At 37.3% G+C, this 25,375-nt stretch overlaps 1 long non-coding RNA gene across 1 annotated transcript; it reads right to left on the bottom strand.

Moving 5' to 3' along the window:
- Positions 1–3,803: 3,803 nt before the first annotated feature.
- Positions 3,804–25,027, bottom strand: LOC106558296. The gene is made up of 3 exons (XR_005384523.1): positions 23,955–25,027; positions 18,334–18,398; positions 3,804–4,965 (listed from the first exon to the last, which is right to left on the bottom strand). It is a non-coding gene; the product is annotated as an uncharacterized LOC106558296 (long non-coding RNA).
- Positions 25,028–25,375: the final 348 nt, after the last annotated feature.

The following is a 25,375-nucleotide window of genomic DNA, read 5'->3' as shown; positions in this document are numbered from 1 at the left end:
ATTAATAAATGAAGAGGGCAGCAGAAGAGATCCAGATCAACTATGAAAGACTCTAAAATTTTACTTCTACGGCTACAGTTGTAGATCTCCATCTTTATGTATGCATATATGTGTATGTTTTGAAACATATATGGAAATATATATACATATGTTTTTAAAAAATATTTACTTGACTTTTCAGATTATTCTCAACAGCCACATTATCTTCTGTGAACTACTTTATCCCACCTGAATACAGAAGTCAGCATAATTTTAAAGGTATTTCCAATTACTACATATATGATGTCGATAAAGTATTTTAATAGTAGAGCCCTCATATTAGGTTTGCAAAAGAATTTTTCATCGGAAAGACTTACAGCCAATGACAACCTAATAACTATTGGTCACTGTATTTCTGAGAAAGTAAGCATTAATTGAATCATAAGTGATCTGTTTTTATAACTGCATCATATTTTTTAACTTTTTAAGAAAAATACTACATTTGTTATTGACATAATTATTAAGAGACTTCTAAATGTTTCTTTCAATTGTTAATATATTTTGTTCATGAAAAAATCTTGCAAAACAAACTAAACATAAGTGGAAGATTCTCCATGTTCCATAAATTAAAAGTTCGAAATGAATAAAAACTACTTGATATCTTTTTCAGTAGCATTAAGTGATGTTAAATATCATAAGTAATATCTAAGTGCTATCACTATTCAGAACAGTAACAGAACCATAGACTATCAGTGATAAAGTTCAGACATCACATTCCACAAGAGTTGTCAGATAAATTAATTAAAAGTTTCAGACAGGACTCGGTTGCTAAAGAAAACTCACAGGCATCAAAATGACTTATGAATGTTTATGAATCTCTGGTTTGTTCATGGAAGACAACGATATAGCAACAGCATGAAAGTAGGGACATATATCCTGGCCAAGGCTGCTTCAGGGTAATATCTCCAAAGGTAAAGTAGAGATCCACTTCCCCCTGTAGGGCCGTAGCAGATGTTCTTTTTTGCTTTGATTAGGAATTACCTTAGAACCGGAAAGCACAATCTGCCATATTGGCTGGGGCTTCTTAGACTCTTCTGTTCCTGGAGGCACAGTATTGCTACGTAAACAGTCCGTAGAGAAGATCTATCCCCATCTCACCAAACAAAATGCAAACCATTAGTATCACTGCTTATTGCCCAATGATCCTGATAAATTGAAACAGCTTCACGACCATATAAGACTAACAAGATATTTAGTTTACTCAAAGTTTATTAATTTTCGGTTAAATTTACATCTTTTGTAGTAGACATAGGAGAGCCCTATGTTTATTTGAAAATTTGTGATTAACCACATTGTCAAACTTGTTTGTTCTTCCAATATATTTTTTTAGATGTTTAGTCTCACTTTTTTAATTGTTTAAAAATTTTTGTTTATTTTTTGCAGTCTTGGACTACTGGTTCTTAGAATTGTGGTAATAAATGTTTTAATCCTGCTGCTTCTTTTTAAAAGTTTTTATTTCAATTCCAATTAAATATAATGTAATATTAGTTTATTAGTTCCAGAGGTACAGTATAGTGCTTTAACACCTCTACACATCACCCCGTGCTCATCACAAGTGCCTTCCTTCATCCCCATCACCTATTTAACCCATCCTCCCTGGCCCCCTTCCCTCTGGTAACCAGTGATTTGTTCTCCATTGTTAAAAGTCTGTCTCTTAAAAAAATAAATAAATAAATAAAAATAAAAGTCTGTCTTTTGGTTTGTCTCTTTCTTTTTCCTTTTTTTCATTTTTCAGTAAGCCCCTTTTTATAGAAAATGCTGTATATACATATATAATAAACATGCAAGCAAAGGATATTTATAGAAAGCATATTATCAGAATGGATTTTTTTTTTACTAGAGTAGATTTGGTTACTAGAAATACAATACGACTCATGTAGTATAATAATAATGCTAGAAAAAAAATAACATGTCTGCCAATAGTGAAATAATGAAATATTATTATTGCATTTACTATAAGGTTTACTCCATAATATTAAAGAAAAAACATGTAGTACTGGCATGAAATAAGCAAACATATAGTGTTAACAGAAAAGAAATTGAATTGCTAACACGTGCATGTGTGTGTGTGCATGTATAATGAAAAGTCCAGAAGATACGATGCATTTCTTTTTTAAACTAGTGATTGCCAGCGGAAACTGTGGGACAGGACAAAGACAAGGTTTAGGGGGATTCTCTGGTTTTCTTTCTTCATATCTGCATTGGTTACACTATTTTTTTTCTTGTTCTTAAATACAATGCTGCCTGCATATAAAAATGATTCAGCAGTTGACGAGGACGCATGAGGCAGAAAGGGCAGAATGCACAAACTCCAGTGAAGTTCCGAACTCGAAGGCCTCTATCAGGGAGTTGGTCCCGGGAGCATTAGGGAATGTATTTCAGAATGAGTCCTGCTAGGCAAAGGGGACCCAGATGGGAGCTCCTGCTGGGTCGCTTAGACTATTTTGCAGGTGATGGAGAGTGATGACTGGATTCCAGGTAAAGAAAGAGGAGGAAGGGACTCTAACAAGTTTAACCTTCAAACTGAGTTAACTAGATCACTACTCGGAGCTGTTAGAGAAGACAGCGAAATGGGGGTGGGTAGGGAGTTAAGAGTTGAGACAAGAAGGTCACTGAAACAGTCCAAATGAGAAGTGGTTAAGACTAGAATGTGGCTGAGTAAGGAGAGTAGGTGACCAGGGTGGGACCTGTTGAGTTGTGATGACGGTGCAGCCAACGGTGACATGTGAGCAGGTCGTTGGATACATGTCTAAAGCGAAAAGTGAAGTTCAGTACGGGAAATAAAGATAAAAGCACTTTCTGGCCCCGTGTAGTAATTACTGTCATCTGTAGAGTAAGTCAAGTCCCTCTGGGAGAGCTTTAGAGAAGGAACGGTGAAACCAGGGCAGACCCCTTAAAGTCCTAATTGTGCTCTGCTGAAGAAATAATGCCCCATTAAATGGAACAGCAAGAGAGCAAAGGGAAAATCAGGGAACGGAAGTGTCACAAAAACTAAGAATGACTCAATAGTGTACACAGTAACATTCCAGGGATGACCAGAAAATTAATAAGCACGTGAAAATAATTCTGCTCAGCAGTTAGAGTTTTAGCCACATTATTTATCCTGGCTTTACATTTTTTTTTTACTATAATCTAAATAGAAGAATTTAATTACTATTTAAAACCTGGATATTGACCTTAGTAAATTTCCACCAGGAATCTACATTTTAACAAAATCAGTGGGTAAAGGGAAAATCAATTGCTAGATGACTAAACAGACTCCATGTGAACAAGTACGTGTGATATGATCACTGCCTAAATATGTTAGGATAAGTAAGCACTTGGGATTCTCTACCTAGTTTACCCAAAAGGTAAAATCTCCCAGAGGATGATGTTTAGATTTAACAAGACCAGATAATTAAACTCAATTAGGTCAAGCTGCATGAGATAATCAGCATAATTAATTTAGATTTTGAAGTGCCCCAAAGGGAGACAGTATTTGTGTTATTTCTGAAGGGAATAGTAAAATAAGGAATAAGTTTTGAGTATTTAGTAAAGGGAATAGAGGAATTAGGTTTCAGTATTAGAAAAGTGACCCAAAGTAATTTGTCTTGACAAAAACTTATATATAAAAATTTATATCTAAAACTTTATATATATATATATAAACTTGTTTTATATATAAAAACTTGTTTTATTAAGATTGACAAATATCTATCGAAATTATTCAGAGAAACTTTTCCCCCAAGTTCTACTCTTACGATGACTATTCTTGCCTCCTCCCCTCGTTTATCTATAGCCTCCTACTACAACAGCGAGAAATGTGGCCCATTATCCACTAACCATTTACTTAATTGTTCAACCTCAGTATAAATATAGAGAAGTGGTGTAATTCCTAACACACAGAATCCAGTAACAGTGTACAGTTTCCTTTGCCTTTAATTTTATATATTCTACTAAATTTCAAAGTTACTTAAGCCAGCCTCCATTCCTCACTCCTCTCCTTATGAGGTGGTTTCATAGATTTATTATACAGTTCAATTGTTTTATCACATTCTGCATTCAATCCTGGGATCCTGTGACATCCAAAGATATATATATTTTTTAATTCGTGTAAAGTTCACTCTTCCTATTGTAAACTTCTATGGGTTTTGACAAATGCATAAAGTCACGTGTCAACCAGTAGAGTCACATACAGAATTATTTCCCTGCCCTAAACAATCCCCTGTGCTTCATGCATTCAACCCTCTCGAAGTCCCCTGAAACGCTGGCAACAACTGGTCTTTCTATCATCTCTATACTTTCGCCAATCCCAATATGTCATAGAATCAGAATCCTACAATATGTAGCCTTTTCACATTGGTTTCTTCCATATAACAATATGCACTGAAGGTCTCTCTCTTTTTGTGACTTCCTAGTTCATTTCTTTTTATTGCTGAATAATATTCCATAATGTGGATATGCCACAGTTGGTTTATCCATTCACTGACTGAAGGACAATTATTTACTTCCAATACTTGGTAGTTATCAGGAAAGCTGCTATAAACTTTTGCATGCAGGTGTTGTGTGGCTACGTTTTCAAATCCATTGGACAAATAGCTAACAGAGCTATTGTTGGATTGTATAGTAAGACTATGTTTAGCTTTATAAGAAACTGCCTGTCTTCAAAACAGATGGAATGAACGAGAATTCTTGTTGCTCTGCATCTTCTTAAATACTGGTAATGTCAGGTTCTTAGGGTTTTGTTTTGTTTTGTTGTCATTCTAAAGGGAGATAGTGGTGTATTTCTCACTCGTTTTCTCGTCTCTCAATGTCATCCTTTTTCCTGATAATTAACAATTTGAGATATTGGTTGGGATAATATTGGGATATTCTCCATTACAACTGATGAGTTCCTGAATATGTCTCTGGTTTGGGTCTCTCCTTTTGTATCTTGCACATGACATTCTGGCAATAGAAACAGAATCATAGAAATTGTCGCTGTTATATATAATCACCTTGAACAACAGTGCAATGGTAAACGTTTGCTAGGTGGTCCTAAATGGATTCTATATTCTCTTTGTAAATAAAATAACATTGATGCTGTCCTATTCACATGTACAAGAATGTGATGGAATGTGTCCATATCTCTTACTAATTTTGGAATGACTTTTAGAAGTTTCCAGAGCAAGTAGGAACACTATTGAGATATCACAATTTTATGAGGATCAAATTGGTTAAATTTACGTTTGAATTAGCACAGAAAACATTGATGTTTTTAAATTTACAATACTGCAAAAAATCATTTCTGTGGACTCTAAAATTGGCAAGCAAATTTAAATATTATTTTTCAGTGAGGCTGAATATGCCTCTAACACTTATTACAGACACCAAAACTGATTGACTTTTAGGGGCTCTACCTGATTTAAGTTCTAATCCTAATATTTTTGCTGTTGTTTTCTCCACAAAAAGCAACACTGGTTTATAATGCTTTTCAAAGTATAAGGTGTAGTTGAGAGTCAAACTTTCAAGTACAAGAAGTTGAAATGAAAAGCATCCTTATATAAAGTAGGCGTGCTACTTTATATAACACTTCCCTTTCCTATATTATCCTGCTCAGTTAAGGCTACCTTACAATCTAAAGTAAAAGCTGCAGGTACTGTTGACAATTTAATAAGGCTAAGCAACACACACACCTCTACATCAAATTGACAGCACACACAAACACATATCATCCCTGTAACACTTAAAGTGGTAAAATAATAGTAGTGATAAAAACTGATCACAATTTGAGTAGCTGAAGAATACTAAGCCAACATAAAACCTTCTAAAAGATTACTTTGTACAACAAGACAGCACATTATTTCTGTACACCTTTAATAATTGTGCCCGTAGGTGAGAATACACCATATATTTTTTAGAAAACTCTTCAAAACAAGGTTGAACAATTTTTTTCAAAGTCACATCCTCAGTGTCTGAGGCTATTATTTATAGTTTAGCCTACTTTACTGTGACTTTGGTAGGATAAAGAACATCTAGTCATAGACTTCTCTGTTAATAGACTCTCTATTTGCAAGACTGTTGTAAAGTCAGACTGTAACTCCAATTTCTTTAATCTTTATAGAGTTCTTTTTTTTTAATCTTTAGAGATTTCATTTCCAAATGCCAAATCATGGATTTAAGGGGAAAAGGGGAAGAAAAAAAAAAGGATATGATTCAATTTGGCCAACCTGTGTTGGATGATGAGTTTTCGACAGGGACAATAATAGCAAAGTCTATGGCTCCGCGGTGGAATGCGGTGGGCCCTAACTCTACGTTCTGCTAAGTGTTATACTGGCAATTTGAACAAAGCGATTTGAAAACAGGAAAAGACAGCAATCATTCTTTCAAATTCTTCTGGAAGTTTCATTTTGAACTTCATCTTAAAGGATGATTGGGGTTTGGTCATGCAAAGAAGAGAGACCAGAGGTATAGAATTTTGTCCTAACATTGCCCATGCTGGTGTTTTATCAGCCCGTTCCTCTCAGTCCAGGTGCTTGTGACCTATCACTTAGAATATCAGTTTAATACTGCCGGTACTAAGCAGTCCTCTGGTTTGTGCATCTCTAATTCAGTATCAGTCTTGTTCAAAGGGTTTACAATATGCCGTTACCTAAGAGGGGTAATTGTTAGATCAGGCCATATTTCTTTTGTTTGTTTTGTGTATGTTTATTTTATTTCTACAAATATATTTCTGTCCTTTGAAAACATGAGAGTATGAATTTTACTTCAATTATTCTTTTTTTGTACACCATGAGGCATTCAACCCTTGATTAGCTAATTGGTAATTCCAAACAGATAATACACTGTCTTTTCAAAACCTATCAGTAGCGTATCCTACCCCAAACTTAAATGTCCACAAGAAGCTCAGTCCTCTTGTTTTACTTTCAAAAGAGGTTCTAAGAAAATGGTTATCATCCTCCGAGTATTGCCCCATACAAACCTAAAGGCCACTATTCAAATACAACATTCCTCTTCCTCACTTTCTTTTCCCAGCTAAAGAATCAGTCTCTCATTGGTTCTTTACAGTGGATTCAGATTTATGTACTTGCAAGACCCAGTATAATTGGTTCCTTGAGTTGTACGTGGAGCCTTGAACTGTGAAGGAGCATGGAGTTCTAGTGGAGGCTCCATTGCTTATTGATGGCTTTGGTCAAGTGACTGAGCATTTCTACCACAGGCCACTTCTCTTATGGGACCATCAATCAAAACCAACTCAATTTCTAATACGAGCAGAACAAAAGAATAAGATAGGAAATTACCCTTTTCTTTGTGCTTTCTACAAAACTAGATCTTCAACAAGGGGTAGACACGGGGAAGAACTTTTTCTTCTCATTCTACATTATAAGGCTTTTTTCTAAACTATTTCCAGCTATAAAACAACTAATTCTAATTTGCATTTGAGCTTCAAGTCAACTATTTTTAGTAGACATTCCTCCCAGACTCTTAAAAATGATTGACATGAATTTTATATTTTCAAAGTTATTTCCATCTCGAGTTTGTTAAGATGCTTTCAAAGGAGTTTTAATGAATATTTAGGAAAAGGAAGATAAAGCAAAATGTCTAGATGCCATCTCACAGTAACATCACATCTACTTGAAGATTCCTGAATAATTTTTATAGAATTCTTATGATTTATATTTACTGACATAAAAGTCTTAAGATTTATTTGGCTAATTTTTGACCTAATTATATTTATTAGCATAAGTTAATTTCATTTATTAATTTTACTTATTAATTATCAATAAGTATCAATTATACTTATAGTCATAGAAGTCATGAGACAATTTGACTAATTTTTTTTAAGGAGATGGGGGACAGAGAAAGAGAGGGAAAAGAGAATCGCAAGCAGGCTCCATGCTCAGCATGGAGTCAAACATGGGGCATGATCCCAGAACCCTGAGATCACAACCTGAGCTGAAATCAAGAGTCCCACGATCAAGCAACTGAGCCACCCAGGTTGCCCCATAATTTGGCTAATTTAGGAAGGATAAAAGGAGAGAAGAAACAAGGCAAAAAAAAAAATTTTTTTTGAAAAAGAAAGAGGGAGGGGTAAATAGAAATAAAGTAACTAGCACTTTCATCCCAAGAGGCTTGTTATCGGTGCAGGTTTAATAATCAAAATATTATTGTGGAAATAGGCAAATGAAGATATGAATAATTTACTCCACATATCCATCAATGGATGTGGAAAATGGCCCCAAACCAATTCCACCGTGGTTGCTACTGACGGTCTCTAAAATAATGTACTCCACAATATTTTCTAACTCATGACTGATTCCACTGAAATGATTTCTCTTGGCTCTAATGGCTTTAGTGTAAATGGTATTTTAGTATGTTATGGCTTAAAAATACAGAGAGATCTAACATCCCTAACAGATTCCCTTAACAATGAAACAAAGAAACATCCAAAGGGTATAAGGCTAAAGCATTCACTACCTTGCTTAATGTTCCTAGACGCATAAAATCTTCCAGGAAGACATAAAAGTGTGATCATTGGTGAAAAAGCATGTATGTATTAGTAGTTAGTGTCAATGAAACTATCTGATTCATTTTAATGGTGACTCTTTTACTTGGAGGAGTGCGACACTATATAGGATATATAGATAACAATTAAAGACTGATAAATTAGTACCAATATTTGAAATTCCCATTTAGGAATAATCTAAGAACTGCCTCTTTCTCAGGTGAGATCACTACACCTGTCAAAGGAAAGCAATGAAGTTTTGGATACCACGATTACTTATAAGCACTCACAGATCTTTCCTAAATCAAGTCAGTTACCATGGAAACAGGAATTATCTGCTAAAGTCTGACCTTTCCATTGCATAGTTTAGTTTTGACAGCTATGTGAGCACTGTTTTAGAAAGCACATATAATTCAGAAAACCTTATAAAAGACATACAAAGTAGAAAGTAATTAAAAATGAAAAGCTTTAAAAATGCAGTTAAGGTTATGGATTTTTTTAAATGTAATTTATCACGTCTCATCTGAGATTTCTATTAAACCAGTGTTACCTTGTAATGTTCAAAAGCAAGAGATAGAACAAGGTGGAGAACTATTTTTATTATTATTAAGGGAAATTTTGTTACATAAGTAAATATTAAAAAGAAAACAAAAGCTTGACAAGAAAATATCTCTAAGCATATAATGGAAACTCAATAATAACTTAAATGTGGGGACACCTGGATGGCTCAGTTAGAACAAGCAACTCTTAATCTCTGGGTTGTGAGTTTAAGCTCCATGTTGGGTGTAGAGATAACTAAAAAATAAATATAAACTTAAAAAGTAACCCAAAAGGAATAAAATGACAACTTGGATGTGTAAGCAAATATAGGAGGTATATTTCATACATTTTACCATAATAATCTGTTACAACTCTATGTCATTATCCTATATTTTTGGTTGCAAAAGGATCAAACATACTAAATGATTCCCCAATGTCATACATCAAGTATTTAAATTCAGGGTTTCTGTCTTCAGGATTCAAAGCAAAACTTCTTTAAATTTCAGCCTTTAGGGATCCCTGGGTGGCGCAGCGGTTTGGTGCCTGCCTTTGGCCCGGGGCGTGATCCTGGAGACTCAGGATCGAATCCCACGTCAGGCTCCCGGTGCATGGAGCCTGCTTCTCCCTCTGCCTATGTCTCTGCCTCTCTCTCTCTCTCTCTGTGACTATCATAAATAAAAAAATTAAAAAAAAAAATTTCAGCCTTTAAGGTCATGAATGAATGAATGAAGTAATATCAAGTGGTAGCAAACTTTTTAGCCGAACTATTGAAAATCATCTTCTAAATTTAGTTAAATGTTATGATTCGAGAAATTATGGCCATATATCTATCTGTTTCTGCATTTGGGAAAGATGATTTTTAAAGTGTTTTTATTAATTTTCATATTTGCAAAGAAATTCAGGGACTATGGCTTTGGCACTGTGGTAGTAAATGAGAGATAATCTGATAGATTAGAATTTTACAGCATAGAATCTCAGAAGCAGATAATATACTTATGGTGGTTGTCATTAGACCTTCCAATTCAATAAATAAAACTGACCCTCAAGTGTAGGTGATGAAAAGGCATAAAGCTATTTTACAAAAAAACAGTTAATTCTAGTTACTAAGTTTAACTTCCAAAGGAATGAATAGAAAAGAGCAGTCATTCCAACATTAAAAATATATATATATATATATCTCATGAAGAAATAAAAGCTATCTGAGATGACTACCATGAAGGCAAATAAGACTAATCTTTTTTTTTCTTTTAAAGATTTTATTTACTTATTCATGAGAGACACAGAGAGAGGCAGAGACACAGGCAGAGGGAGAAGCAGGCTCCATGCAGGGAGCTGGATGTGGGACTTGATCTGGGGACCCCGGGGGTCACGACCTGAGCCAAAGGCAGATGCTCAACCATGGAGCCCCCCCCAACCCTAAAGAGCCTTGAAAGACATCACGATGTAATTTCATTTATTTTAAGAAACAGGGGGATCCCTGGGTGGCGCAGCGGTTTGGCGCCTGCCTTTGGCCCAGGGCACGATCCTGGAGACCCGGGATCGAATCCCACATCGGGCTCCCGGGGCATGGAGCCTGCTTCTCCCTCTGCCTATGTCTCTGCGCCTCTCTCTCTCTCTGTGACTATCATAAATAAAAAAAAAAAAAAAAGAAACAATTTTTAATGTCATAAATTATAAAATAATTTTATATATAAAAAAACTTCTTTATTTTAATCATTTTAAACCTTTAAAGATTATTATCTTTTCACATTTAGGATAAAATTTAGACTCTGTACTGACAAATTCCCTCTCCCTTACAGCTCTACTTTATGTGTTTATACTTTCTGATTTTATGTAAATATATTTATCATCTTTCTCAAGCTGAAACTTATAAAAGAAATGAAGTTATAGACTGAATTTTCGTAGTTGCAGAACATACATTTTTTTTTCTGAAATGAATAAACTTGCATATTTTTAAGCTTCAGCTTCTATTTTCCTCTTTTTAAATTTGATATCTTAGTCCTTGAGAGGGAAATGACAATGTTATATAGGTTTGAAAACCGGCATCACAAAAAAGATACAAGTTAATGGGTGATTTTAGTTAGAACTCGGTTGAAATGCATGATGGCAAGTCTAAACTCAATAGGAAAATAATCTGTTGTCAAACTCAGATAAATTTATCTGAGCCCATTCTGATTCAGAAAATTTGGAGTGGACTTTAGGAAACAAATTTACCAAAATATTTTAATAAGAAAGAAGAGAGAAAGTTTCAATATCGTTCTCAGCATTTAGATTATATTTAACCTTTAAAATTGCTCTAGAAAGGAACCAGGACTCCTAGGAGAGGTGCGTGATTCCAGGACTGGGGTATAGGAAATATACGAATATAAAACATCTTTTTGGTGCTGGCGAGTGACAGGATATTCAAGGAGTGATGGAGACGCGTCAGAAGGCTACAGGAGCCTGAGCGAGCAGCCACTGGCCAAATCAGGGACATTTTGAGAATCAAACGGGCTGCAAGGAGCAGACTCAACCTGCACAGGGCTGAGGAGTGGAAAATGTTTGGGATGGGCCACTTTTAAAAAGGAGGCTGGTGCTGCTTTGTATTGAATTAACTCTGTGTCCCTGGTCAACTCAGTCTGAGGTAAATGCCTTCCTTTCCAAATGAAAATCTTCGTCTGAGTTTACACCCAGTTAAAAATCTCTAAGTAGAAACAACTTCTAGAATAAAGGGGCGAGGAGTGCACTAGAAGCTCTCTCATCAACATTTTAACTAAACCAGACAAAATTACTAAAAGCCATAATTTAAAGTCTCCGGAAATTGTCCTATATAGCAAATGTAGAAACATTCATCCAAATAAACCGTCTAAATCTCAGTGGTCTATAATCTTTGAGCCGTTCACCCTTCTCCGCCTCCTTCCCACCCCAAGCTACATCTTACAGGAACTATTCCAGCTCTGACACAGGAAGGTGCAGCCGTGTGAGTGAGTTTTCTCTCCTTCCTCACGTCCCACTCAGGTTTGGTGTCAAACTAGGAAAACTCCTCACTCTGGGGTGAGGAGAAGGGAATGGGCGGCCTTTAAGAATGCCTCCCTCTGTGTCTCTGCCTCTCTCTCTCTCTCTCTGTGTCTCATGAATAAATAAATAAAAATAATCTGGATAGATAAAATCTTAAAAAAAAAAAAAAAAAAGAACGTCTCACCCTACCCCAAGCCCCGTGCTCCAAGAAATTCTCTTCTAAGAAGGGGTAGCTGAGAACCAGGGCAACCTTACTGCAACCACCTCTTACTCCTGGGACACAACCAGTCAGAGCAGGATGTGGAGAAGAACTGAAAACATTCCTAAGCCACAAAGAGATTGATCAACAAAAGGCAGAAGTTGCAATGGCACAAGGGACTTAGGCACGACCTTTGACCAACAACTGGCTGAGCAATGAGCTCTGACCTAGGCTGTAGGGACTGAATGTTTGTATTCCTCCAAAATTCCTCTGTTGAAACTCCAACCCCCAAAGAGGCTATATTTGGAGACAAGACTTATAAGGAGGTAATTAAAGTTAAGGAGGTCATAACTGTAGCGTCCTGATCCAATAAGATTGTTGTCCTTATAAAAAGAGACACCAGAGATTATTATTCTTTCTCTCTCACCACTGCGAGGACCTAGTGAGAAGTTGGTCATCTGCAAATCAGGAAGAGAGCTCCCACCAGAAAGTGGGCATACAGGACCTTGACCTGGGGCTTCGAGACCCAAAACTGTACAAGAAAAAAAAAATCTGGGACGCCTGGGTGGCTCAGCGGTTGAGCATCTGCCTTGGGCCCAGGGCGTGACCCCGGGGTCCTGGGATCGAGTCCCGCATTGGGCTCCCTGCATGGAGCCTGCTTCTCCCTCTGCCTGTGTGTCTGCCTCTCTCTCTCTCTCTCTCTCTCTCTCTCTCTGTCTCATGAATAAATAAATAAAAATCTTTAAAAACAAAAAATCTGAGCAGGGATATCCAAGGTCACATGGTCATACTCAAGAGGGAAATCAACCTCACAGAATCAGTTCAACCAAGTCACTAAGCAAATAAACAAATGACCAGTCCAAAAAACAAGATGACTCAGAAGTGGAAGAGTCAGCATCCTGTGTTGCTGAGACATGTTTTCTAAAATATCTCATTTTCAAGAGGAATATATCAAGTCATGCAAAAAAAAAACAGAAAACTGTGACCATACACAGAAAACAGACAACAGAAACTGCTTTTGAAGGGACCCAGATGTTGCAGTTAGCACACACAGGCTGCAAAGCAGCTATTACAATTATATTCAAAGAACAAAAACGGACCAAGTCTAAAGAATTGAAAAAAGGTATGGTAACAGTATCTAATTAAATAGAACATATAAAAAAAAGATATAAATTATTTTTTAAAAAGAACCAAATGGAAATTCTTTAGCTGCAAAATATAATAACCAAAACGAAACATTCACTAGGTGGCATCAATATTAGATTGAACTGGCAAAAAAAAAAAAAAAGGAATCGGCAAAATTAGAGTAAAAGAGAGTAGGTGATCTGAAAAACAGAGAGAAAAAATGAAAAGGAAAAAAAAAAAAAAAACAGCCACAGAGCAATGTGAGGTACCAATAAGCACCCTAACATGTATAGTGGAGAACCCTAGAGGAGAGAAGGGAAAAGGGGCAGGAATTATGATAGTATAGGTATGAAGTGTATTTTCATAAATTAAGAGGAAATACCTAGAACTATCACTAGGTGATAATAGAAAAAAATAACTAAGATTATTAAAGCAATTGCAATTTTGGACTAGAATATCCACCAAATTGAACAGAAATTGGGTAAGAAAGAACAGAGAGACAAGAAAAAAAAAAAAAGAAAAGATATGAGACATAGAAATAAAAGGTAACACGGCAGGAATAAGTGCAACCACACCAATAATAACATGAAATGTGAATGGATTAAATATTCCAACGAAATACAAGACTTTAGACCGGATAAGGAAAAACAAGAGCCGATCTGTATATTGTCTTAAGAAGATAAACATTAGATCTAAAGATGCAAATAGGTTGGAAGGAAATGGATGAAAGACAGAGACCATGGGAAGAGCAAACCTCGGAAGCCTGGAGAGCTTGGCGAGTACCAGGAAAAGGGACTGTGGACCAGAAACGTCCCGTTTGTAAGGAGGGACCACGAAAACCTCCTCCATCGGGAGCGAACATGCATGGCCCTGCAAGACGTCCCACCACCCATGAGGAACCTCGACGGAAGAGGGGGGGACACAGCCAATTCCAGGTGATAACTGGAAACCTGCAGACCCTGTTCCTACTGTTCCTAGGGTTGGGTTAAACCCTAGGTGGGGGATGGAGCCCACCTAGAAACCAGTGACTAAGACAGAGGGAAAAGATCACAAAGAAAATCAGAAAACACTTAAGATGGGAGACGGGCAAGCTGGCAGGGAGCAGGGTCCTCGCCACACCTGCTCCCCGCCCAGGCGACCTAGGGGACATCACGAAACCCGGACACCTACCAGTCTGCCCTGAGGTGTAGACCGAGGCCAGCCCCACCTACAGGGGGAAGGTGTTCGCCTCTAACAGGTAGGAAGGAGGAAAAATAGAATATACAAGAACCCAGGGTGGGGGGGGAGGACCAGGCTGGAGGGGGGATCTTGGGGGCAGAAGAGCCCCAAGGGAGACGGGGGAGCCTGGGGACAGGAGAGCCCTGAGGGAGATGAAGGGACTTTTCTAAGCCATTAGAAAGGACAAATACCCACCATTTGCCTTGACATGTATGGACCTGGAGGGTATGATGCTGAGTGAAGTAAGTCAATCGGAGAAGGACAAACATTATATGGTCTCATTCATTCGGGGAATATAAAAAATAGTGAAAGGGAATAAAGGGGAAAGGAGAGAAAATGAGTGGGAAATATCAGAAAGGGAGACAGAGCATGAGAGACTCCTAACTCTGGGAAACGAACTAGGGGTGGTGGAAGGGGAGGAGGGCGGGGGGTGGGGGTGACGGGCACTGAGGGGGGCACTTGATGGGATGAGCACCGGGTATTGTGCTAAATTGAACTCCAATAAAAAAAATTTCCAAAAAAAAAAAAAAAAAAAAGAAAGAAAGAAAAAACTTAAGATGACTAAAAATGTGAACCTGATACACCAAAACTTATAGAAAAGCTAAAACAGGCTCAGAGGAAAATCTATAACTACAAATTTCATATTTTTTTAAGTACCTCAAATCAATAATCTTTCCATCCTGAGATATTGGGAAAAAAACAAAGAGCAAACTAAACTCAAAGCGAATAGAAGATTAGAGTAGAAATGAATGAAATACAAGCATAACTTATTTTATTGCTGTTACTTTGTGTTTTGCAAATACTGCACTTTTTACAAATTGAAGGTTTGTGGCAACGCTACAAGAGCAAGTGCATCGGTACTCTTTTTCCGGTAGTATTTGCTCATTTCATATCTCTGTCAACTTCATAATTCTTTAAATAGTTCAAACTCTCGGGCAGCCCTGGTGGCCCAGTGGTTGAGCACCTGCCTTCAGCCCAGGGCGTGACCCTGGAGTCCCGGGATGGAGCCTGCTTCTCCCTCTGCCTGTGTCTCTGCCTCTCTCTCTCTGTGTGTCTCTTGTGAGTAAATAAATAAAATCTTAAAAAAAAATATTTCGAACTCTCTCATTACTATCGTGTTTGGCATGGTGATCTGTGATCAGTGTTCACCGATCTTACTACCATACGTACTTTGGGGCTCCGTGAACCGTGTCCAAACGAGATAGTGAACTTAATTAATAAATGTTGCATGTGTCCTGGCCAGTCCACTCAGCGGCGGTTCCCCTGACCCCCTCTCCTTGGGCCTCCTTATTCCCTGAGACCCAACAATACAGGAATTGAGCCAATTAGTGATCCTACAATGGGCCCTAAGTGTTCAAATAAGAGAACGAGTTGCTCCTCTCTCACTTTAAATCAAAAGCTAGAATTGGTTAAGCTGAGCAAGGAAGTCATGCTGGAAGCCCAGATGGGCTGAAACCTAGGCCTCTTGCACCAATCAATTCTCCAAGTTCTAAGTACTAAGGGGAGGTTCTTGAAGGAAGTTGGAAAAGTGTTACTTCCGTGAACCCGGCAAATGATAATAAAGCAAAACAGTCTTTTTTGCTGATCTGGAGAAAGTTTCAGCAGCCTGGAGAGATTAAAGCCACCAGAGCATTCCCTTAAATGCAAGCCGCACCCAAGGGAGGCCCCTGGTCTGTTGGGATGTGGGCAGGCTGACAGCCGGGGAGGCTGCAGAAGGCAAGTCGGAGGCCAGCGGAGGTTGCGTCGTGAGCTTTGAGGACAGAAGCCGTCTCCACACCACGAAGGTAGGTGCAAGGGGAAGCAGCAAGGGCTGACTGTAGAAGCTGCAGCGAGTGACCCAGAAGGTCTGAGTACACGTAGCTAATGCAGGCGGCTACACTAGACAACAGAGTCTCAAAGTGGGTGGAACCGCCTCCTATTGGAACACACGATGCAGGAATTCCTACCCAGCAAGAAGTCGGTTCCTAACGTCAAAGTTTCAAAGTCCAGGCTGCCTCCCTTAGTAGGGGACGATATAACCAGCGACTTTAAGTTGAAGCCCACGTGCCCTGACCATTCGGAATCCCCTATGGCTCCTAAGAATTACGCTCAACCTCCTCCACCTGTGCTCTTGCACGGAGCGGTGAAGTCTGGGTCACAGAACATCTGTGTGTAACAGGACTTCCTGGATACTTTTTTTTTTATGGAAATATAGTTGACATAGTGTTAAGTTTCAGATGTACAATAAATATTTTAAACCCACTGCTGGGACCTACTGTTCAGAAAATAAAAGTTTGTTTCAAAATATTACCCCTAACTGACAAAGGCACCTTGTCACCCAAGCGTTCTGATGGAGACGCACGACATTAGTATCACTTTCATACCTACTGACACAACATCCACTTGGCAGGCCATGGGTCAAGAAGAAATTTCAACTTTCAAGTCTTATTTTTTTTTCTTCTTTATTCAGCTGTATAAACATGGGACAGGGGGCCAGCCCAACCCGTCCTACCATGTATCACTTTGTGGAGACTAAAGCACCCCACATACACTGCCAAAAAGCTGCACCACCTGTGCCCCTGTACCCTGGATCCGGGCCTCCTCAGCCCCTTGCCCCTCCAAGGTATCTGAATGGGACAAGTGAGGGTCGGCTGAGCATCCACAGGGAAGAAACAGGCATTGGAGGTCAAGCCTGGTTATTTAAGAAATCTGTCTCATAAAGCTATAGCTGCTATGGACAGTGATTCCTTTGACGGATCTGGGCAAAGCACATTAAAAACCTTCTAGAAAGATTCACCGTCTTAGATGCCATTAAGAAGATGTGTGTTTCGTGGGAAGAGGTCAAGATATCAACATTAACACACGTTTGGAAGAAGTTGATTCAAACCTCATGGATGGCTCTGAGGGGTTCAAGGCTTCAGTGGAGAAAGCAACTGCAGATGTGGTAGAAACAGCAAGAAAACTGGAATGAGAAGTACAACCTGATGATGAGACCCAAGTGTTGCAGTCTCATGATAAAACTTTTTTTTTTTAAGATTTTATTTATTTATTCATGAGAGACACAGAAAGAGAGAGAGAGAGGCAGAGACACAGGCAGAGGGAGAAGCAGGCTCCATGCAGGGAGCCCAACCGGGGACTCGATCCCAGGTCTCCAGGATCAGGCCCCAGGTCGAAGGTGGCGCTAAACTGCTGAGCCACCCAGGCTGCCTGTGATAAAACTTTTAAAAGATAAGGAGTTGCTATCTATGGATGAGCAAAGAAAGTGGTTTCTTGAGATGGAAACTACTGCAGGGGAAGATTGTGTGAAGACTGTTGAAAAGACCACAAAGGAATTAAAATATTACATGGATTCAGCTGATAAAGCAGTAGCACTGCTTAAAAGTCCAATTTTGAAATAAGTTCTACTGTGGGTAAAATCCTGCCAAACAGTATTCCATGCTACAGAGAAACTGTTCATGAAAGGAAGAATTAATTGATGCAGCCAACTTCTTTACTACGTTGGTTTAAGAAGTTGCCACAGCCTACCCAACCTGCAGCAACCACCACCCTGGCCAGCAGCCATCATCATCAAGGCAAGACCTTTTACCACCAGAAAGATTATGACTTGCTGAAAACTCAGATGATAGCTAGCATTTTTTTTAGCAATAAAATATTTTGTAATTAAGGCATTTACATTGTTTTTTAGACATGACACTGTTACATAATAAACTACAGTATAGTGTAAACACAGGTTTTATATGCACTGAGAAACCAGAAAATTCATTGGACTTACCTTACTGCAATATCTGCTTTATTGTAGTGCTCTGGAACCAAATCCACAATATCTCCATTGCACACCTGTAGAAAATAGAAATACAATGAAGAAGGCCAACGAAACCAAAAGTTGGTTCTCAAAAAAGGTAAAATAGAGAAAATTATAGGTAAAAATAGACAAGTTAATTAGAGTCTCAAATTACCGATCCTTTACAAACTTCCAAATTATAAAAAAGGAGAGAGCACTTCCCAATTTATCCTATGTGACCAGTATTATTATGACACCAAAGTTAGGTCAATATATCAAAGAAAATAAAACTACAAGTCAGTATCCTTTTTGAGTATATATGTAAAAATCCTCAATAAAATACTAGAAAATTGAATCCAGGAAAATATATAAAACATTATACACCGTGACTAAATTGGAGTTATCCAAGAAAGTGAGCTCAGTTTAAACATATGAAAATCAATCAATGTAATACATCATCTAAGTACAATAAAAGACAATCTTCATGTGGTCATCTTAATGAGTACAGAAAAAGCATTTCATGAAATCAATGCCCTCTCTGAATAAAACACTATACAAATTAGAAATAAAAGTGAATTTTGTCAACCTGGGAGAGGATATCTATTTAACACCCCCAGCTAACATCATACCTGATGCCAAAGACTAAATGATTTATCCCCAACACTAGGAAAAAACAAGAATGTTCTCTCTTTTCACTTTTATTCACCCTTATTCAGGAAATTCTAGCTAGGACAATCAGGTAAGCAAAAGAAGTAACAGGTATCTATATTGGAAAGGAAGTAAAGCAACATTTGCAGATGATAGGATTTTATTTATAGAAAACCCTAGGTAATCTGTTTAAAAGACTATTAAATAAATGAGTTCAGCAAAGTTTAAGGACACAAGGTCAATATACAAAACTCAATTATGTTTCTACACACTAGCAATGAAATTGAATGAATAATCAATCCATTTTTTATCATAAAAAGGATAAAACCATTCGGCATAAACTTAAAGGAAATACATTTCTTGAACACTGAAAACTACAAAATATTGCTGAAAGGATTAAAGAAGATCTAAGAAAATGGGAAGTCAATGCATAGTCATGAATTGGAAGACAATATTGTTAGGATGACAATACTCCCCCAAATTTATCTATCTTCAGTATGCTTCCTATCAAAATATCTGCCTTTTTTTTTTTTAACAAAAATTGACAAGGTGATCTTAAAATTCATATGGAAATTCAAGAGAATCATAATAGGCTAATGAATCTTGGAAAAAAGAACTCAACTTAGAGGACTCACATTTATGCATTTCAAATTTTAGTAGAAAAAACACTTAGTACAGAGGTGTAGTGATCAGGATGGTGTGGTGCTGATATACGGACAGATACAGGTAAGTGGAATAGAACTAAGAGTGCAGAAATAAACCCTTACATTTATGGTCAACTTATAGCATTAAAATTATTATGACTTTATAGTACTAGTAACATCTATCACCTCAGGTATGAGATCATGGTTCGCTCTACTGTAACAGAAGTAGCATAAAATAAAAGCAATCTAAGCTTTGTCACAGAAGCTTAACTTGCCATTCACAAAAGAAAATAAAACTAGAGAATAGACAAGAAAGGAAAAAATAAAATGAAAATTTTAGTTAATACAAAAAAAAAAGTTTGTTTAGTTACAACTAACACAGAAAAGTGTTTGTTCTTAGAAAAGATTCGTAAAATCGAAATAAGCTAATAAGCATGACAGAGGAGAGAATAAGAAACCCCGAAATTATATTCTGCTCTGAAATTAAAAGGAAGATATCACTGCAGATACTCTAGCTATTAATAAGGGGATTAAGAGAATATAATGAACATTTTTAACCCAATAAATTTTTATAAATTAAATTAGATGATTTAAATAAATAAATTTACCACGTGGGCACAGGAAGAAATAGAAATAATAATCTTAGAGCCCTCCATGCAGCACCGATCCATGGGAGGATCAACAAGCCGCAGGCGGAAGGCTGGTTACACTGAATGTCTTCCTCTCTGAAAAGGGCAGTGTCCCCCCAAATGGGATGTATTGTGGCTGTAAGCTTCCTTCCTAACCAGCAGGGCCTCAGCCAGCACCACCTTCCCCGAGTTCACGGAGTTTGCACACTACCAGTTTGGGATCCCACACAACCTCACCTTGGGCCAAGGGATCCACTCTAGGGCAAGGAAGGTAATCACGGGTAATAATTATGGTTCACTGGTTCTAATACACACAACATCGCCCGCAGGCTGCTGTCCTTATAATAAGGGAACGGTTTCTGGAAATATGCCTAAATATCTACTTGCCTGTGAAACCCTGAGAAGATGGTACACTATCCTTCAGTTCCATTTTCTAATATGTAGGCCACCTATGGACAGAAAACAAGGGGTCGAAATAGGACTCCCCATGCTCTCCAACATGCCTGTTAATGTACCTGGGGAATTTGGGCTTCTTTTCCCTATAATATGAAGTTCTGTGCTTCTAGAGGATTTGGTTGGCTGAGCATTTTCATTAGGGGGTCTCAGTAATGGTCTCGTTAAATTTAAAGCTATTATGGCCTCCTCTTTACCCCAAACTCCTCGTGACTATTGATTAGCAGGCAAAGAAAAGAGTTAACACGTTGGCAAGATTCACGGACTCTCATCATCAGAAGAGGTAGGTGTGTTACTATATAACGAGGGCAAAAAGAAAAACAGTAAGTAACTAAGTGATAAGCCAGGATCTCACTCTATATTTATATAGAATATATTCTATTCACTGTTATGGCTTTAAATGGACAGGAACACCAAAAGTGGCTCTATACAGGCATGATAACTAGGGATTTGGTCACCCCAGGTATGACTGTCAGGTTCACTCCAGCAGGCAAGGCTCTCAAACCAACAGTGATTTTCCTTGAAGAAATGGAAATGTGGAATTTGTGGTAGAGATAGAATGGGTATCAGTAACAGGCTTATTTAAAATCAGGGGTATTATGTGTTCCTAAAACACTCCTCTTCAAATTTCCCCTAGAGTATGTCTGAGGAATCCTAGAGAAATTGTGCCCAGATGGAATGAATGAATGTAAGGAGCAAGATGGCCTGAGCAATGTAAGCCCCAGACTACAGGGGAAGCTGTTGGGGCCCTACCCGCACAATCCCTTCGTTACCAGGGCAGCCATAGCCTAGCCACCCGCACCTGATGGCTCATAGCTTTACTCTTCTAGGAAAACTACTCATGTCCAAAGAAAATCACTTTCCGAAGAAAGGCATGAAAACCCACGTCCTTTACCTAGGAAGTGGCCTACAGACAGTGAGTAACTTGATACTGAATACACACAAAGTTGTGCCTCTTGTCTCAAGTTCGGGCAATTTTATGACTTAGGGCTACTCATGTGGTCGACATAAGAGTAGAATGGACTGAAATATATCAATTATTAGCTCCCTGCCCCACTTCTATCCTGTTTCCCTCATTTCCTTAATAGGATTCTCCTAAGAACATTTCCTCAATAAACCGCTTGTATCAGAATTCATGTCAGGTTCTGCTTCCAAAGAATACGGACTAATTCCACTCAAAAGAATGAGTCTCTGACTTAGCAAAACAAAGAAATTGTAATATTTTATGTAGTAAAGAAATATTTTAAACCAATGAATACAAAGTAGTTAAAAATACGGTGATGCAAAAAGGTATATCTGATAAATATGAGCCCCAAAAAGGATGTTTCTGTAACAATATTAAACAATAAAAGGCCAACAGACATGAAAGGATGAACGAAGAATGGCCTATTTACACAATGTTCGTTGGGCAATAAAATACTTCTCAAGTGGACGTGTGTATGAATAAAGAACCAGGGTAAGAACAGCTGATTCTCTGTTTATTTGTCAAACGGCCTCGGCCCTAATTCTTTTATTTTACAGACTTTATTTTCTCCACTTTCACCATGTAAATCTCGGGATTTCCACATATCTCTAAGCACATACTAAAAGCAAAGAGCAGAATCTCTTCATTCTCAGTGATTCATGAATATGTTAAGACAACTGTTTCATTCCAGAGGACAATGTGAAATGTGCACAACCCTTTTTCTTACTAATTATCTCAGCTGGGGCTAATTATTTAATTTTTTGAGTCTTACTTTAATCACTCTTATAATGGGAAAAATTCCATAAATTGCAAGGCATTAAAAATCTCGAATGTCGTCTCTCAAAGGCATATATTATAATCTCTCAACAACCGATACCTCTTTATCCTCCTTTTTTTCTTTTGTCCTTTCAAAGTAGAAAAAAAAAATCATATCATTTGATATTTTCCCCTCCCTTAGACCAATTAAATTTGAATTTCTGTGGGTGGAGCTTAGGCACTGCTTTTTTTTTTTTATGCCAAATTGTTTGTATAATTACAATGCTACTCTTCTGAAACTAATATTATACTATATGCCAACTAACGAATCTACGTAAAAACTTGAAACAGAAACAGAAAACCCCACAAGGTTACATTAGGTCCAAGTGTACAATTTACTGATTCAACAATTCTATGAGTTACTCAGTGCTCACCATGATAATTGTAGTCATTATCTGTTGCCATATAACATTATTACGATATTATTGACTACATTCCTTCTTAATCCTGAAATGTTTTTAACCCTAAAATGTTAATATTCTAAAACGATTTTCTAATAGGGCAATAAAAAAGAATAAAATAATGAAATTTTATTTCAAAAAGAATCTCATTATTTAAAAATGTCTTCACTATTATTCTTACTATTTTAGATGCTCACTGAAATATGAAAGGGCAAAAATTAGACTTACGAATGGAACAGAAAAACTTCGAGTTCCACATTGTCAAAGACAATGTTTAAATTGTATTGTAATATATTCAGAAAGATAATAAGTTATTTTCACATGCCAATAAGAACACAAAGGGGTATCTCTAGTCTGCTCGTACTATAATTTTGTTTCCTCCAAACTCAGTAGAGAAAGAGAGAGAATATATCACTTCATATTCCACATGAGATGGACTTATGCAAGCTAACAGAATAGAATTCCTCGTGTTGTAAAAAATGCATGATCACATTCTGGAAAAATCCTCTTAGGAGACAGTGTTTCTCACTGCCCCCGTCCCCTGTCAAAAATAGCAAGAATAGCAAATACCAGCCCTCCAGGTAATTGTAATAATAAACAGTACCAGAATTTTGATCAAGGAGTTAATTCTTACCTTGAGGAATAACGTAAGCCCCTAAAATACCAAGTTTCTGTGTTAGAAATAAGTAATGGCTACTAGGCACAGTCCTTATGTGTGTGGTTTTTATTTTTATTATTATTTTTAAAAATTTTTAAAGAGTTTATTTATTTATTCATGAAAGACACAGAGAGAGGTGCAGAGATAGAGGCAGAGGGAGAAGCAGGCTCCACGCAGGGAGCCCGACGTGGGACTCGATGCCAGGACCCCGGGGTCACGCCCTGGGCCGAAGGCAGGTGCTCAACCGACGAGCCACCCGGGCACCCCTGTGTGTGGTCTTTATTTTAAGATAATCAAACGTACTTGCTAGACTCTCTGAAGTTGTAGGCAAGCTAAAACTTATAAAAATTAGTCATGAAGAAAATACATTCTCAGGAAGTAAATGGAAACGCTGCTCACCTCATACCACCGTTTCATCAGCTGCTCCTAGAAAACACTTAGGGGCTGCACTTCAAGGTAGTCCTAGCTTCTAGGAAGGGAGGCTACTTCACCAGCTCCAGGTGGGCCCGTCCTTATAGCAACATCACTGTACCTGCCTCTATTCTGGAGACGATTTACTGTTACCGTTAACTCTCACGAAGGAAGAAAAGGAAAAAAAATATGTATTTATATCACGGGGGTATAAAGAGAATGGTTTTAATAACAAAAACCTAAGCTTGAATCCTGGTTCTGCCCCTTACAATACGAGGGATCTTAGGACAAATTTAATTAGACTTTTAAGTCCCAGTTTTTCCATGTGTGAAATGTAATAACTAAACGTACACAATCATTGAGAAAAGAAACAAAGTAAAACATCTATTTGTGTTTTCCATGACCGTGAGTCCTTATCTCCCTGTTCCATATGATACTCAAAATAGGGCACCCTACTGGAAAGAGCTCGAACGATTGATATATTATGCTAGATCATATTTGCAAAGTAAATCATTTAGACATATGTAAGATGGCATTAAAAAAACTCCCCTCTAATGACCTCTCATTAGCTAAAACCCTCTTCCAAGCTCCATACTTGGGTCTCTAACTAACTTTCCACACTTCCACTTGGCTCTTCCTTAGATATTTCATAATTAATACAACTATGCTGGACTGTTGATTTGTTCCCTTCCTCCCTTTTGTTTTTAAGAGCTTTTATTCCACAGACTTTTCCCAAATCAGTGACTGGCCTCATCCACCACCCGTACACGTCAGCACTGGGCTACTCCTGACTCCTCCTTTTCTTTCCCAGGAACCTAATCTGTCCAACCCGAGCCACTTGGATTCTATTTTGCAAAAAGTATATATCATCCATTTCTCTTCAGTTTTGGTTCAGATCACTGTCGTTTCTTCACCTGGAATACTGCGGTAATCTCCTGACTACGCTCGTCTCTAATTATCTTGTCACTTTCCATTTCATTTTCCACAAAGTAGCTAAGGTGATAATTTAAAAGTACAAATTGCTTTGTTACTCTTGCCTACAATTATCCAATGGCTTCCTTATCCACTTAAAAATTATATTATAATATAATATATTAAACATACCATAAATATATTCATATTTGATATATTAAATATTATATAAATATATAATATCATACAAATATAACATATTAAATAATATATAAATATAATATAATAAATATATTATAAATATATTTATATTTAACATATTCAATATTATATAAATATAATAGAATAGAAATATTATAAATATATTTATATTTATATATTCAATATATAAATATATTAAACATTATACAAATATAATATATCAAATATTATATAAATATATTAAATATATTATAATATATATTTATACTTAATATATTAATATAAATCTAATTTTT

Source organism: Canis lupus, chromosome 36 (assembly GCF_011100685.1).
Source record: "Canis lupus familiaris isolate Mischka breed German Shepherd chromosome 36, alternate assembly UU_Cfam_GSD_1.0, whole genome shotgun sequence".
NCBI lineage: Eukaryota > Metazoa > Chordata > Mammalia > Carnivora > Canidae > Canis > Canis lupus.
The sequence above is the reverse complement of the archived record's forward strand: the minus strand, read 5'-3'. Positions and strand labels throughout refer to the sequence as shown.